At 43.9% G+C, this 12062-nt stretch overlaps 1 protein-coding gene across 1 annotated transcript in view; it reads left to right on the forward strand.

Moving 5' to 3' along the window:
- ATP8A2 (ATPase phospholipid transporting 8A2) overlaps window positions 1-12062 on the forward strand; it is a 584662-nt gene that overhangs the window by 264977 nt on the left and 307623 nt on the right. The window lies entirely within an intron of this gene.

Here is a 12062-nt window from a genome sequence, read left to right on the forward strand (position 1 = left end):
TTATCTGGCAAATAATATAAGGTATTGCTGGAAATGAGGGAAAGAGCGGGATAGAGACAGAAATCTTTGTTCAGCTGGTAGTTTTTATGGCCAGTATTCCCTAAAAATAACCTCTCCAGCTTACTCTTTTTAGAATGAAAAGATGAATAGGGTATTAGATTGAAATATCACAGGATTCCCGAGCACTGACTCTCCATTTCAACCCTGGGCTCTCTCCCACCAGGATAGAAGAGGACAGGAGGGGACTGGAGGGACATAGGCCTCCTTCTCTACCTCGTTGTTCTGTGGCTTTCTGCCGGAGACCAGCTCCAGTCGAGTTGTGGGTCCTTGAAAGAGGGATGAGGAAACCGGCGAAAATAAAAAACACAGAGACCTCAATGCATCAGTATGCACGTTCTCTCTCTGCGGGCTGTGAGCGTGTTGCAGCTGGAGCACAGGAGAGCCTGAGACAATGCCTTTTATTTAGATTTTTCTCTGCAGGGGGTTTTGGGATATCATTTTTATTACATCAGCAAGCTTGAATTAATAATTTAAAAAGGACAGGGGAAGCCAGTTTTTTTCCCTTCGTTAGCACCTCTCAGGTGATTAGCTCGTGCTTCCTCTTTTTGGTATCAGCTTATCAGATTGGGACCATCTTTACAGTGTCTTGAAGTTAACCTGTGACCTTTTCTGGTTGGCAAGCTGTGGTTAATATCTACCTATTAACAGGGTGGGATTATTGCAGTTGCAAAGTGATATGACCTATGTCTATTGCTAAATGTAAGTACAAATTTGTTAAAAGGAACAATGCTGACATTTAAATTCTAATGGGGGTGTAATGATCTTATGTTCTAATGGAATGAACCTACTGTTCATATGGAAAAAGAACAGTGGATATTTGAGCAGCATTATCATGCACATTTTAAGGTTATGCATTCACTGTGGCCCTATAATCTTGATCTAAATGTTAAAGTGTCCTTGTGCACAGCACCATCCCTCACAAAACCAGTTACATTTACCTCTTAGGTCTAATTTTGCAGGGTTAATAATTTTACAGCATATATTTTTATCCCAATCATATAATTTCTCATTAATACCAACCATTCTCTTGCCATTAATATAATCTCCAGTATATGATGTTTGCCAACTTACATTAGGCTGCAGCTCATATTTAGTCATGAGCGGTGCTTTTGGAACATATGTTGGTGTGGTCAATTTATCATAAGGGGATAATTTTAAATTGTCCAATTTACTCGGATCCTCTGTGGGAGTATTTAATTCAATGATCACATAATCATTTGTGTTATTTTTATAATCTTTTGGGAATTCAGAAAACTGCCACGCTAACCAAAATATCGAAAGAGGGCAATAGCCATGAAGCCGAGGCAGGATCCCTTACGGTTGTAGCAAGTGCTCGTAGCTGCGGCCTTGCCAGCAGCTCTCCCTCCAGCGGCCTTGCCAACTCGGAGAGGGCAGCCCAAGCTGACTCCTTTAGGATCCTGCCGTGGCGTGGACCACGCCAGCTTTCAGATTGCACTAAAGCAGAGTTCTCTAGAAATTATATATCAGTAAATACTGATGATCTTCTTCTGTAAATTTATGTAAAATTCCATTTGGTAATTCTTGTTTAACTTGGAAGAGATTCTGGATAGATGACAAGAAGGTTACCAAGAGGTGGCCAATGAGACCAATTGGTACGGCCCTAAAGCAGTGATCGATTTCCACATACCACACAGGAAATCGAGTCTTGTTACTCTAATGCTCTCATGTATAATACTTACGTACTTATAGAAATAGAAGTCAAAAATATTTTAACAAATGTGTTACTGAGAATCATACAACCTACTGGCTAATTTTCCTTGATCTCCTGATATTTTCCAAGTTGGCATCTACTGCTCCCTGTCTCCCTTGCTTTGTTCCCCACCATGCTTCCTCTTTTCTACCCTGGACACACATGTGATCAGAATCTTTCACATATCCTGCCAAGACAGCTATTGGTAAGTAGGGAAAATGGTTTAGGCTGACAAAGGATGATTCACAGCAATGGAGTTTTAAAAAAGAAACAGAAAGAGAAAGCCAGCCAGCGGCTGAACTGATTTATAAAAAGAACCTAGTAATTCAAAAGATATATTTGTAATCTTATTTGCCTGTGTGGTCCTAGTTATACTTGGTAACCCTTAGGGACAGGAGAAAAAAATTTTAGGGGAAATAAGTGAAAGGTGGTACAAAATGTTTGGTGACAATTTCATAGTCCATTTGTCATCTTTAAGCTAATGCTTTAAACAAGCTGGTTTTCATGGCTCAGCAGTGGAAGCTTGCGTCACGATTGCAGCAATGGAATCCCATTTGGTTTTGGTCCCACCATGGCTAAATCCTGCTTTAAGAATGTGACTTACGAATGGTCTAGGAATTTTCATGGTGTTAGTGTCTTATGTTAAAATCCAACGATTCAAGTTTCTCCAATTTCTGGCCAAAAGTAACATTTCTTTGCTTAGAGAAGCCACCAGACCTCTGTCCCTTTTTAGGTTAGCATGAACAAATACATCCAGGTCATGGTGTCTCCCGGACTCCTACTGAGGGTCCAGACGTGTGCCCCAAGAAACTAAATCTGTTGTAGGAGAGTCTGCAGCATTCTCTTATCTGCTTTTTTCTTGTCTTCAACCATGTATGTGAGTAAGTATGCAGATTAGGTCTTTTTTATAAATCATGCATCCTTGAATAATATGATGTTTCCATTTCAGTCAGTTTTAGGCCCCAAACCAGGTCATTAGATCTTGGAATTGGTTGAGACAAGCTGGCTTTTAATGTCTCGGGTACCTGTTGGCCCTGTCTTTTCCAGCATGAGAAGGTTAGAATGGATTCCCTGCAAGGGTTGCCTTCTCCACTTCTGCCTCTCTGAGTAGGTGTTGTGTTTATCACTTCACAATCCCTGCAATGGACTTGAGTTTCTGGTTCCTCCGTTCTCTAAAGAGTATAAAATTCCCATCAGACTTGGAGCTAAATGAGATTGAAACTTCAAGGGAAAGTCTCTTCTTCGACATGTTCATCACAACCCCACATCACCAGCACTGTTATTTCCTCCCATTTCCTGGCTATCAAGAGAGTGAAACAAATATTTTTTCAAAATTATAATCTGACTACAGTAGTAAGTGGAACAGAATCAGGAGTAGTCATGAAGTGAGGAGTTGCTTGTAGGATTAAGCCAAATCCAAATGATTCCCCCCTTGCCTCCCAAAGATCATTTCACAGGTGAGTCCTTGAACATATCAAGTTGACTTGTCACATCTCTGAGTAGCATGAAGGCAGATTACAAATGGATACAGGGCAGTCACGGAAGGACCGTTCAGTCTCTCTCTTTCCTTCTTTGTTTTCAAGAGAGTGTCTGGAACCAAATGGGCATAATCCTTCTTTTTCTCATTCCCTTTGTCTCTAAATTCCAGTTGCTCGTCTGAGTGTGCTGCCAGGTGGTAAGCATTCAGGTTTTGTAAAGGTGAACATAGGAGGTAGACATGGTGGAGCCTGAGGCCTTAGCCAGACAGAATTTTTGGAATGGCAGCTATGTCGCATCTGTGGTGATGGCTTTGTGCTTGGTATTCGCATCTTGTGACCCGTAATGCCAGGTGGCGGAGTGGGAGCCATGTTGAATTTCTCTGGGGCCAGTGCTTAGCAGTTGTCAGTCTTTAAGTGCTTAGCAATGTCTAGCATGCTTCCTTTCCAGACGGCATCTGTGTTTACACATGTGTGCTGTTGAAATCAAGCCTGCACAACAGAGGAGCTGTAGAACAGGACGGACAGAGTGAGGTCAGGCCAGGCGTAGAGCGGTACCTTGGGAATACATCCGGTTGTTCCGGACACTTGTGAGTATGTGGTTTAATCAAGTAGTTATTCATTCTGATATTTTTGGAAATGTGATAACACAACTTTTTCTCATCAATATCTTCTGTGCTTTTGATAGAATGTGAAATCATTTCACCATCAATAGGAAAGGACCCTGAAAGAAGAATATCATGTAAACATGTTCTGTAAGATCTGGGCACTAATTTTGTTGCAATATGTGTATTTTGGAGAGTGAAGGTGTTAGGAAGAGCACTGGCTCTGCCAGGGTTCACGGGTTACATAAACTCAACCGCAGTAGGCAGCCTGGATGATGGAGTGATAGCAAGGGCTTTGCACGCTTGAAAAATAACATTTTAAGTTGAAATGTCCCAATTGGTTCTTTCCCCTTTTGATTTATTTTATACAAGTGAAATTAATACAATTAAATATAAATAAATTGTATATATATATATTTTTTTAAATCAGTAGTGCCTTGAAGGATAAGTATTTTGACAGGTAGGTAATAGTTATAGGCAAATAGTCTGACTTGGTGGTACAGATCAGAAAATTGGAATTTCAAATTAGGCAAAATGTTTCTAACTTGAAAGTGTAAGCGTAGGTATCATTTGTTTTTGGGGGCTGGCTGGTATGGGGATCTGAACCCTTGACTTTGATGTTATAAAGTGTGGTCTAACCAACTGAGCTAACCAGCCAGCCCTAGATATCTTTAAAATGTCCTTAAGGGTCATAGGTACTTGGGGAAGGACAAGCTGGATTGTTTCTCCCCCTCTGTACCTGTGCTGTCCTCACTAGCTCTTCCCTGGCATGAGCTGTCCTGAAAGGCACAGACTTTGGAGGTGGGGGAGGTGGTGAGGAAATAACCAAGTTGTTACGGGGCTTGGCGCCGAAGTGTGAGATATAATCGAGTTCAGAGACCACAGACCACACGTGAACTCTGCCCTAGCATAGTGCAGTCACTGTCAGCAGCGCATTTTATTTTATGTGAGTGTATCGTACTACCTAGACAGCTCTGCCAGCCTGGCTGTGCTTTGTTGGAAATCCATTGTTTTATGTGTGCCAAAATAAAAAGTTTGATTTTTGCAAAGTGGAAACGAAAAGATAGCATACTAAGTGATAATTTTCCGTTTGTATATTCTTTCTGGAAGCTAAGCATTTTTGTGTTTGGCGTGATGAAGATATTAGCATGTTAGAAGGGGATCAAAATCTCTTGTGGGTAGAGGTATTCAATAGGAAACTCCCAGTTTGACAAGTTAAGACTCCTAAACAAAAAAAGTGTCTTATGTTCTGTAGTCTTTTTCTTTTGAAGGGATTTAGGAAACCCTGACTCCTTTTTTTGTTTTTCCTTTCCTAGTGCCATGGTGATAGGGCAGAGTAATTTCTTTCTTTCTCTTTCCCTTTCTTTCCCATAGAAAGGGAAACCTCCTGCCCAGATCACCGCCAGAGCTCCTGACTGGGTTCTCTTGCTGTGCACCCCCCCCCACTCTGTCTTCTGTCCTACTGCATCGGACCCACCTTTTAAGAAACTCTTCCATCGTGGCATTAATGTGGTTTAGAACTCTGTTGCCCACTATGGTCTCTATAGCCACATGTGACTACTTAAGTTAAAATTAATTAAAGTTAAATAAAATTAAGATTTTACATCCTCTCTTGCACTAGCCACACTTCAGGTAGCCACATGTGTGCAGTGCAGAACATTTCCAGCATCATAGAGAGTTCTGTTGGACAACACTGGTCTAAACCCATAACAATTCCTGTTTTTTAAGACTTTTCATGTGAACTCCCTAGTCTAGCCCCTAAGCCTCCCCAAATCTTGCCATCTGTCCAGATTGAATATAACTAATTGGAAAGGAGTGGGTGGTGTAGAGGTGGTCAGGAAAATCCATGTGACATAGCTCATGAGAGTTGGGTGGGAGAGAAGAGGCATTTATTTCCTCTTCAGAGAATGGCTGGTGCTCTGACAGGCGGTTTGGGGAGAATGTGTGTAAAGAAGACTAATGTGGGGACTGTGGAAGATTGGTCTTGGTGGAGCAGGAGGTGAGTGAAAGGCAGCAGCAGGGAGACGGGCGGCCTGCATTCTGTCTCAGGGTTTGCATAGGTGAGCGTCAGCTTGTGGTCTTCAGCCTGCGTTTGAATTCGAACATCTGCAGTCTCCTCTGTCCTCGAGGCAGCAAAATGAAAGAGTGGGTTCAGTAATTGCAAAGATGACAAGAGCAAGGCTGGTGGGTAGTATGGACATCAGAGAGAGGGGGACGATAGTGGAGGGTCAGAGGTCCACAGACTCTGGGAGGAGCACTGTGATGGTCTGGCCCAAGTGAGAGAAGGGGAGTAGGGGGGATTATAAAGGGTTGTGAGGCGAGCAATATCTTTAAAGAAAGTCAGGTTTTAATGATGGCAAGCATGCAGGAGTTTAAGAAGTTTAAGGTGAACGGAAGATTACTTGTGGTAGCTCAGGGGTCCAGTAGGATGCGGTGGGTAGGATAGCGGAGGCGTAGGTAGTTGCTGATGGCAGGGACTTGGTTTTCAGCTTTGTGTCCCTTGCCCCTGCGAAACTCTTGATGACTGACAGATTCCTATTAGATGTCTGTTGCCCTTGTGGGGAAGGCGGGGCTCACCCTGCTGAGTGGTCGTGAAGTATGGTGCCAAGCAGATTCTATGAGCAGCGAGTCAAGGAGGCAGGTGGCAGGCTGGGGAGGAAGGCGGTTACTCCATGATTGGGCTGGTGGCAGGTGGAGGATGTGCCAGGAGTGTTACTGAGTTCACGCAATTGAAAAGGGGGGTCTGCCGAGTTGATTGAATTACCCAGACCCAAGGTGCCAAAGTAAATGTGTCTGGCTCAGCTTCTGGCACTTTCCCCCAGCCGCCCTGCCCCGAGAACAGCTGCTGTGGATGGAGTTCTTCTCAGGCGGGAGGACGGGCTGTGGAGCTGAGTGGAGGAGCTGGCTGTCACAGAGTTCGCCAGGAGACATCTCCCAGGTGGTGGCTTGCTTTCCAGCACACATTTTGTGCAGAGTCTTGGTATCAGATGTGTTCTTTGGGAAGATGGCTTTGGCAGCAGTGCAGCTGTGGGGCTCTGCATTTGAAATCAGTCCTGGGGTTGAATTATAGCTCTGCCATTCACTTGCTTTGTGGCCTTGGGCAAGTCACTGAGCCTCTAAGGCTGTTTCTTCTTTGTAGAATGAGATTAATTCTTAGTCTACGCTTTACGCCAATGTGGGGATGAAAAGGGATGCATGTGAAAGCATTTAATAAGCTGTCATATGCTATAAAAACGCAAGTCCTTTGTAAGCTGGGTTGCAGTGGGCAGAGATTTGCAGAAAGATAACCCAGCCTTTACAATAATTACTTTGAGTTAATGAGAACATGAGTCAAGGCTATGGTAATGAGAGGAGAGCAGAGAAGGCCCAAAGTTCTGGCGATGGCCTTTGTTTTGGACTCACTGCATTCTGGGCACCACTGGAACTTCCCAATAGGGAATGGCAAGAGGAAATTCTGGTTGTAAGCACAGAGGAGGAATTGAAGCTGGGTTGGCAGCCAACCACCAGAAGCAGTGTTTGAGATCTGGAAATAGCATGCTGTCACCAGGGCAGAGGTGCAGCATTAGAGGAAGTCCGGGAATGGGCCAAGGGGAGGTGATGCGACTTAACTTCCTGTGGTGTGAGGTCGTCCTCAGTGTAGGCATGGTTTTCTTACCTGCCTGTATCCTGGTCGGGCCCTTGCCACAGTTGGCCCTGCATGTTTACTTGTTCATGTTTCTGACACACTCTCAATTTAGGGAGCCTAGGGATTGTATTAACCTTGTATCCCATAGAATCCCGAGCATAAACTGTATGTCTGTTAGCACGCAGTATTTGTAAATATTCTTTTGACTGAATGAGTGAATGCTCTGAAAGTAGGGTGGTCATTGTGAAGGAAGATTAGGAGAGGGCTGGGACAGGGTTGCCATCGTGGGCCCATTCCCAGGTCAAGTGACATTAAGATGAGACCAGTTGACATTAACTGTGTCTTTCTTCTTTGAAGCTCTTTAGATTGAGAATGGGAGTTGAGAACATAGACTGTTGATGGCAGATACAGAAAAATGGAAGTAACAGAAGGTCAAGGGGATTAGAGCAGCACCAATATTCACGAAATCCAGGGTGGGTGACCTACTTCTGTAGGTCAGGCCAAGAAAGATAGGGCTAGAGCAAGAGTCCTCAGTGGCACAAAGCACATCTTCAGAACAAGGCAGGTGGTGTTGAAGGGGGCAGAAGTGGAGAGAGAGAAACTTCATGCTCTAGGTTTGTGGGTATGACTATGCTAATTGTGTGGCTTTTGTGAGTTGAAGTGTGTCCCCCAAAAGACAGTACTTCAGAATGTGACCTTATTGGAAAAAGGGTTTTTGCAGATTAATTAAGATGAGGTCATGGAGTAGGATGGGCCTTTGATCCAGTGACTGGTATCCTTATAACAAGAGAGAAGAGACGCATATACACAGGGATATCGCCATGTGATGACAGAGGCAGAGATTGAAGTTAGCTGCAGCTGGACACTAAGGAATTGGTGGCAGATCACCAGGAGTGGGCAAGAAGCTAGGACAGAGTCTCCTTACTGGTTTTGGAGAGGGTGTGCCTCTGCTGACAGCTTGAATTCAGACTTCTAGCCCTGAGAGCTGTGAGACAGTTTTTTGCTGTTTTGAGCCACCCAGTTTGTCGTACTTAGTTCTGGCAGCCCTGGGAAACTGATACCATGGCTCAAGGGAGGCAGCAATGAAGGTCATGGAGACCAAGGTGGGAAAAGTCACCGATGCAGTGCTGGAGGATCACAGAGCAACGCGGAGAGCTGGAGTGAAGACGAGGGAAGGGGAGTGTTCTGTAGCCTCCATAGCTAACCGGTCATTTCCTCATGAGGCTCTCTGCACCTCAGTCCCTTTGAAAGTAAAGTAGGGGCTTCTGCCCTTGTCATGAAGTGCCTAACTGATGGCTTTATTAGTCTCAGCAGCCCAGGTCTGTCAATTCCTGGCATTTGGGTTTAGGTTGCACTGGGTGTGGGCCCTTGGTTTCTTTTAGAGGTATTACAAAAGGAGCTTTGAACATCTAAATAGGACTGAGGGCTTCAGGTTGAATCGGTTCAATGTGCCTGTCTCCTACTGTCTGCCTAAAAAAATTCTCACTGCAGACAGCTCAATCAAACAGTACACCGTGGTATATTTTTCTGAAGAGAGGGAAATAATTGGTATTGAAGTGACTAATTGCTTTTGCAAGGTCCTCCAGGAAAAATGGAAATTTTAGACTGGCTTTCTGGAGTAAAGAGCCTTTGAAGGTTGGGGAACTGTTTGGAAAAAAAAAAAAAATTAAATGAAGAAAAATCTGTGTCCAAGAAGTTGAAGTTGACATTGTTGAGGACATAGGGAATGGCCACGTGTCCTGCACGATTCTCTGCCTTCCTCTCCCAGGACTCTAGGCAGTTTGTGTATGATGAAAATGGATGTCTTTAATTTGTTATCCCGGAGCTTCGACATTGGAAAATAAATTTAGGATTACTGCTAATGTTTTAGAAGATTTTTCCCATATTGGTGCAGAATTAAATGTTTGTGTACCCCTCACTTAGTGTTTAATTTTTTCACACTCATAATTCTTCATGAGGCTGATGGGTCTGTAATTTCAGGAGTCAGCAGACAGCATGAGCTGCGTGTATTCCTCCAGCCCTGACTGCTGCAGGGTTAGAGCAGCTGTCCCTCTTGTTCAGGCCATGCAGGGAAGTGCGATGGCAGCGAGCCGTTCCGAGCAGCTTCCAGTGCCTGGTACAGGAATGGCAACTTGCTCCTGGTGGGAAAAGAGAAACAGCCAGTATGCACTGTGGATGGGTTTATTTCCTCCTTCTTAGATATAAGTATTTAATTTTTTTCTTTTTACCATCCTCTCACCCCCAATGAAAACAAAACAAACAATGCTTTGAAAATGCCTCCAGATGATTTAGCTGTCACAGATGTTTGAAAACAGTGATCTCAGGTGCTGGAAGAAAAGGGATCCTCGGAGGTTTGTTCCACTCTTGTGCACCTTTTAAAGTAATTGGGAACAGAGGAAGACTTTGGACTGACTGCCTTGAATATGGTCTGGTTCCTCCCGTAACTGATGACTGGCAAGTCCCTACCGGGTGATGGCATCAGAATACCATCTCTGGTCCTTGGCTGATGCAGAGAAGAAAACGTGTCAAATGGAAGCACAATACTGCATATCAGTCTCTGTGAGTTAATTGTAGCCGAAGAAAAGCAAAGTTTAAAAAAGCAGTGATTGCTGTTCTTTGTAACTTGGGCTCTTTATTAAAGTAAGAAGTGCCCTGTAGCTTTAGTGAAGATGCTGGTGGCAGTTAGCTGTGCTCCAGTTCCAGAGTCTGTCCTTTCAACCTTTTACTGTTACTTGTGGGTTTCCCTTGTTAATTGGATCCTACCTTCACCCACCTCTGCAAACACCTTATAGTTTTGGGAGATGATAATCAGGAATGAGATCCTTTGCCGAACGTCTCGCTCTGGGACCCCAGTCACCTTCGAGACTGCAGCAGCCTGGCACGCCCTCGTCACTTGTTTTTCTTAGCAGTGTTGCTGCTTTAATTAGCCACAGTTCTCATCTTTCATGGAAAGTCTTAAAACTCATGAGAGAGTAGTTTTCCCCGCCTTCCTTATTACGGGTTCTTTTCTCCTGATGGGGCACTCCCATGGCCCTCTGCTAGGCTCCACTGCTCACTTTCTTCAGAAAGCTGTCATTGGTGAGTTTTTGCAGGCTAACCCCTGGATTTACAGCTTGAAAAATGTTGAACCCAGTTCTCAGCTGCAGGGTGTCTTTCTCCAAGGTTTCTGCACTGCTTGGCCTGTCCCGAGGATTCACGTGTGCATGTTGGTTCCCAAAAGCTTTAAAGCATTCTCCCCCAGTGCGTGGATAGCGGACTTTAGGACTATGAGGTAGTACTCTCTCAGGGACTGGAGCTCAGTGTTGGCCTGTGGTGCAAGTCAGTTCCCTTCTGGCTGGTTTCCCATATATTTATGGCTTTCTTTTACACCTAATAGTCTTGCTTTGGGTTTTCAAGAAGAAAATCTTTATGCAATTAGAGAGTCTGTGGTTGTGTGCCATAAAAGGTTGAGAGCTCTAATAATGTAGAACATAAAACAAACCAGGAAAGCAAGCATTAAATGGATCTCTAAATATTGCATTTGATGGAACATAAATAAGGACCATAAACAGAAAAATGATTTGCTAATATTACAATTGAGGGTATTTTAGTACTGGTGTAGAGGATGAAATAGACTAGGAAATGACCTAGAAGGAATGAGCTTCATGGTAACGTGTTGCCCTCAGGCATAAGTTTGTGGCAGCTGCAGCATCCAGCGTGAGGTTCTGGTTGAGGTTGCAGGTGAGTGGTTTTTATGTGGTCCCTGCATCAGCACTGTCTCTATGGGCTGTGGTTGGTCCTCTTGGTTATAAGTGTTCTAGACACATAAGATTCTCAAAATGCTTGATTTGGTAGTAGAGTAAGATACTTCTACTGGATTGGGTGTGTGTGTATTAATATATCTGTGAGGTTGTATTAATTGTTATTTATTAACTGTGATGTTATTTATATAACTGTTATGTATTAACTTTTATATAGTTAACTGTGAGGTTTACTCACTGTTTCAATACACATTTGTGTTTTATTCTTGTCATTAGAGCTCGGAAATGATTGTTTATAGTTAGAAGTTCTCATCTCAACTGAAGTGCACAGACACCACTGCCTTCCTCTACCCAGTAGGGGTAGGAGGGGGGATGTGGAGGGATGTGGAATTGCAAGTGGTGGTGTATTAGTCTGTTTTTGTGTTGCTATAACAGAATACCCGAGACTGGGTAATTTATAAAGTACAGAGGTTTATTGGGCTCACAATTCTGGGACAGCTACATCTGGCGTGAGCCTCGGCTGCTTCTACTCATAGCAGAAAGCGGCGTACAAGCAGATCACATGGCGAGGGGAAGTGAGCAAGAGAGAGGGAGAGGGGAGGTTCCAGGGTCTTTTAAACAACCAGCTCTTGTGGGAACTAATAAAGCGAGAACTTACTTACTCCCCCCACCCCCCAGGGAGAACATTAATCCATTCATGAGGGAGCCACCCCCATGACTCAAACAGCTTCCAACACTGACACATTGGAGATCAGATTTCCACATGAGTTTTAGGAGGGACAACACATCCAAACTCTATCAGGTGGCTTCTGTGACAGCACGTTGAAGAAGAGATTTGAAAAAATC

This window comes from Cynocephalus volans, chromosome 7, assembly GCF_027409185.1.
Source record: "Cynocephalus volans isolate mCynVol1 chromosome 7, mCynVol1.pri, whole genome shotgun sequence".
Classification (NCBI taxonomy): Eukaryota; Metazoa; Chordata; class Mammalia; order Dermoptera; family Cynocephalidae; genus Cynocephalus; species Cynocephalus volans.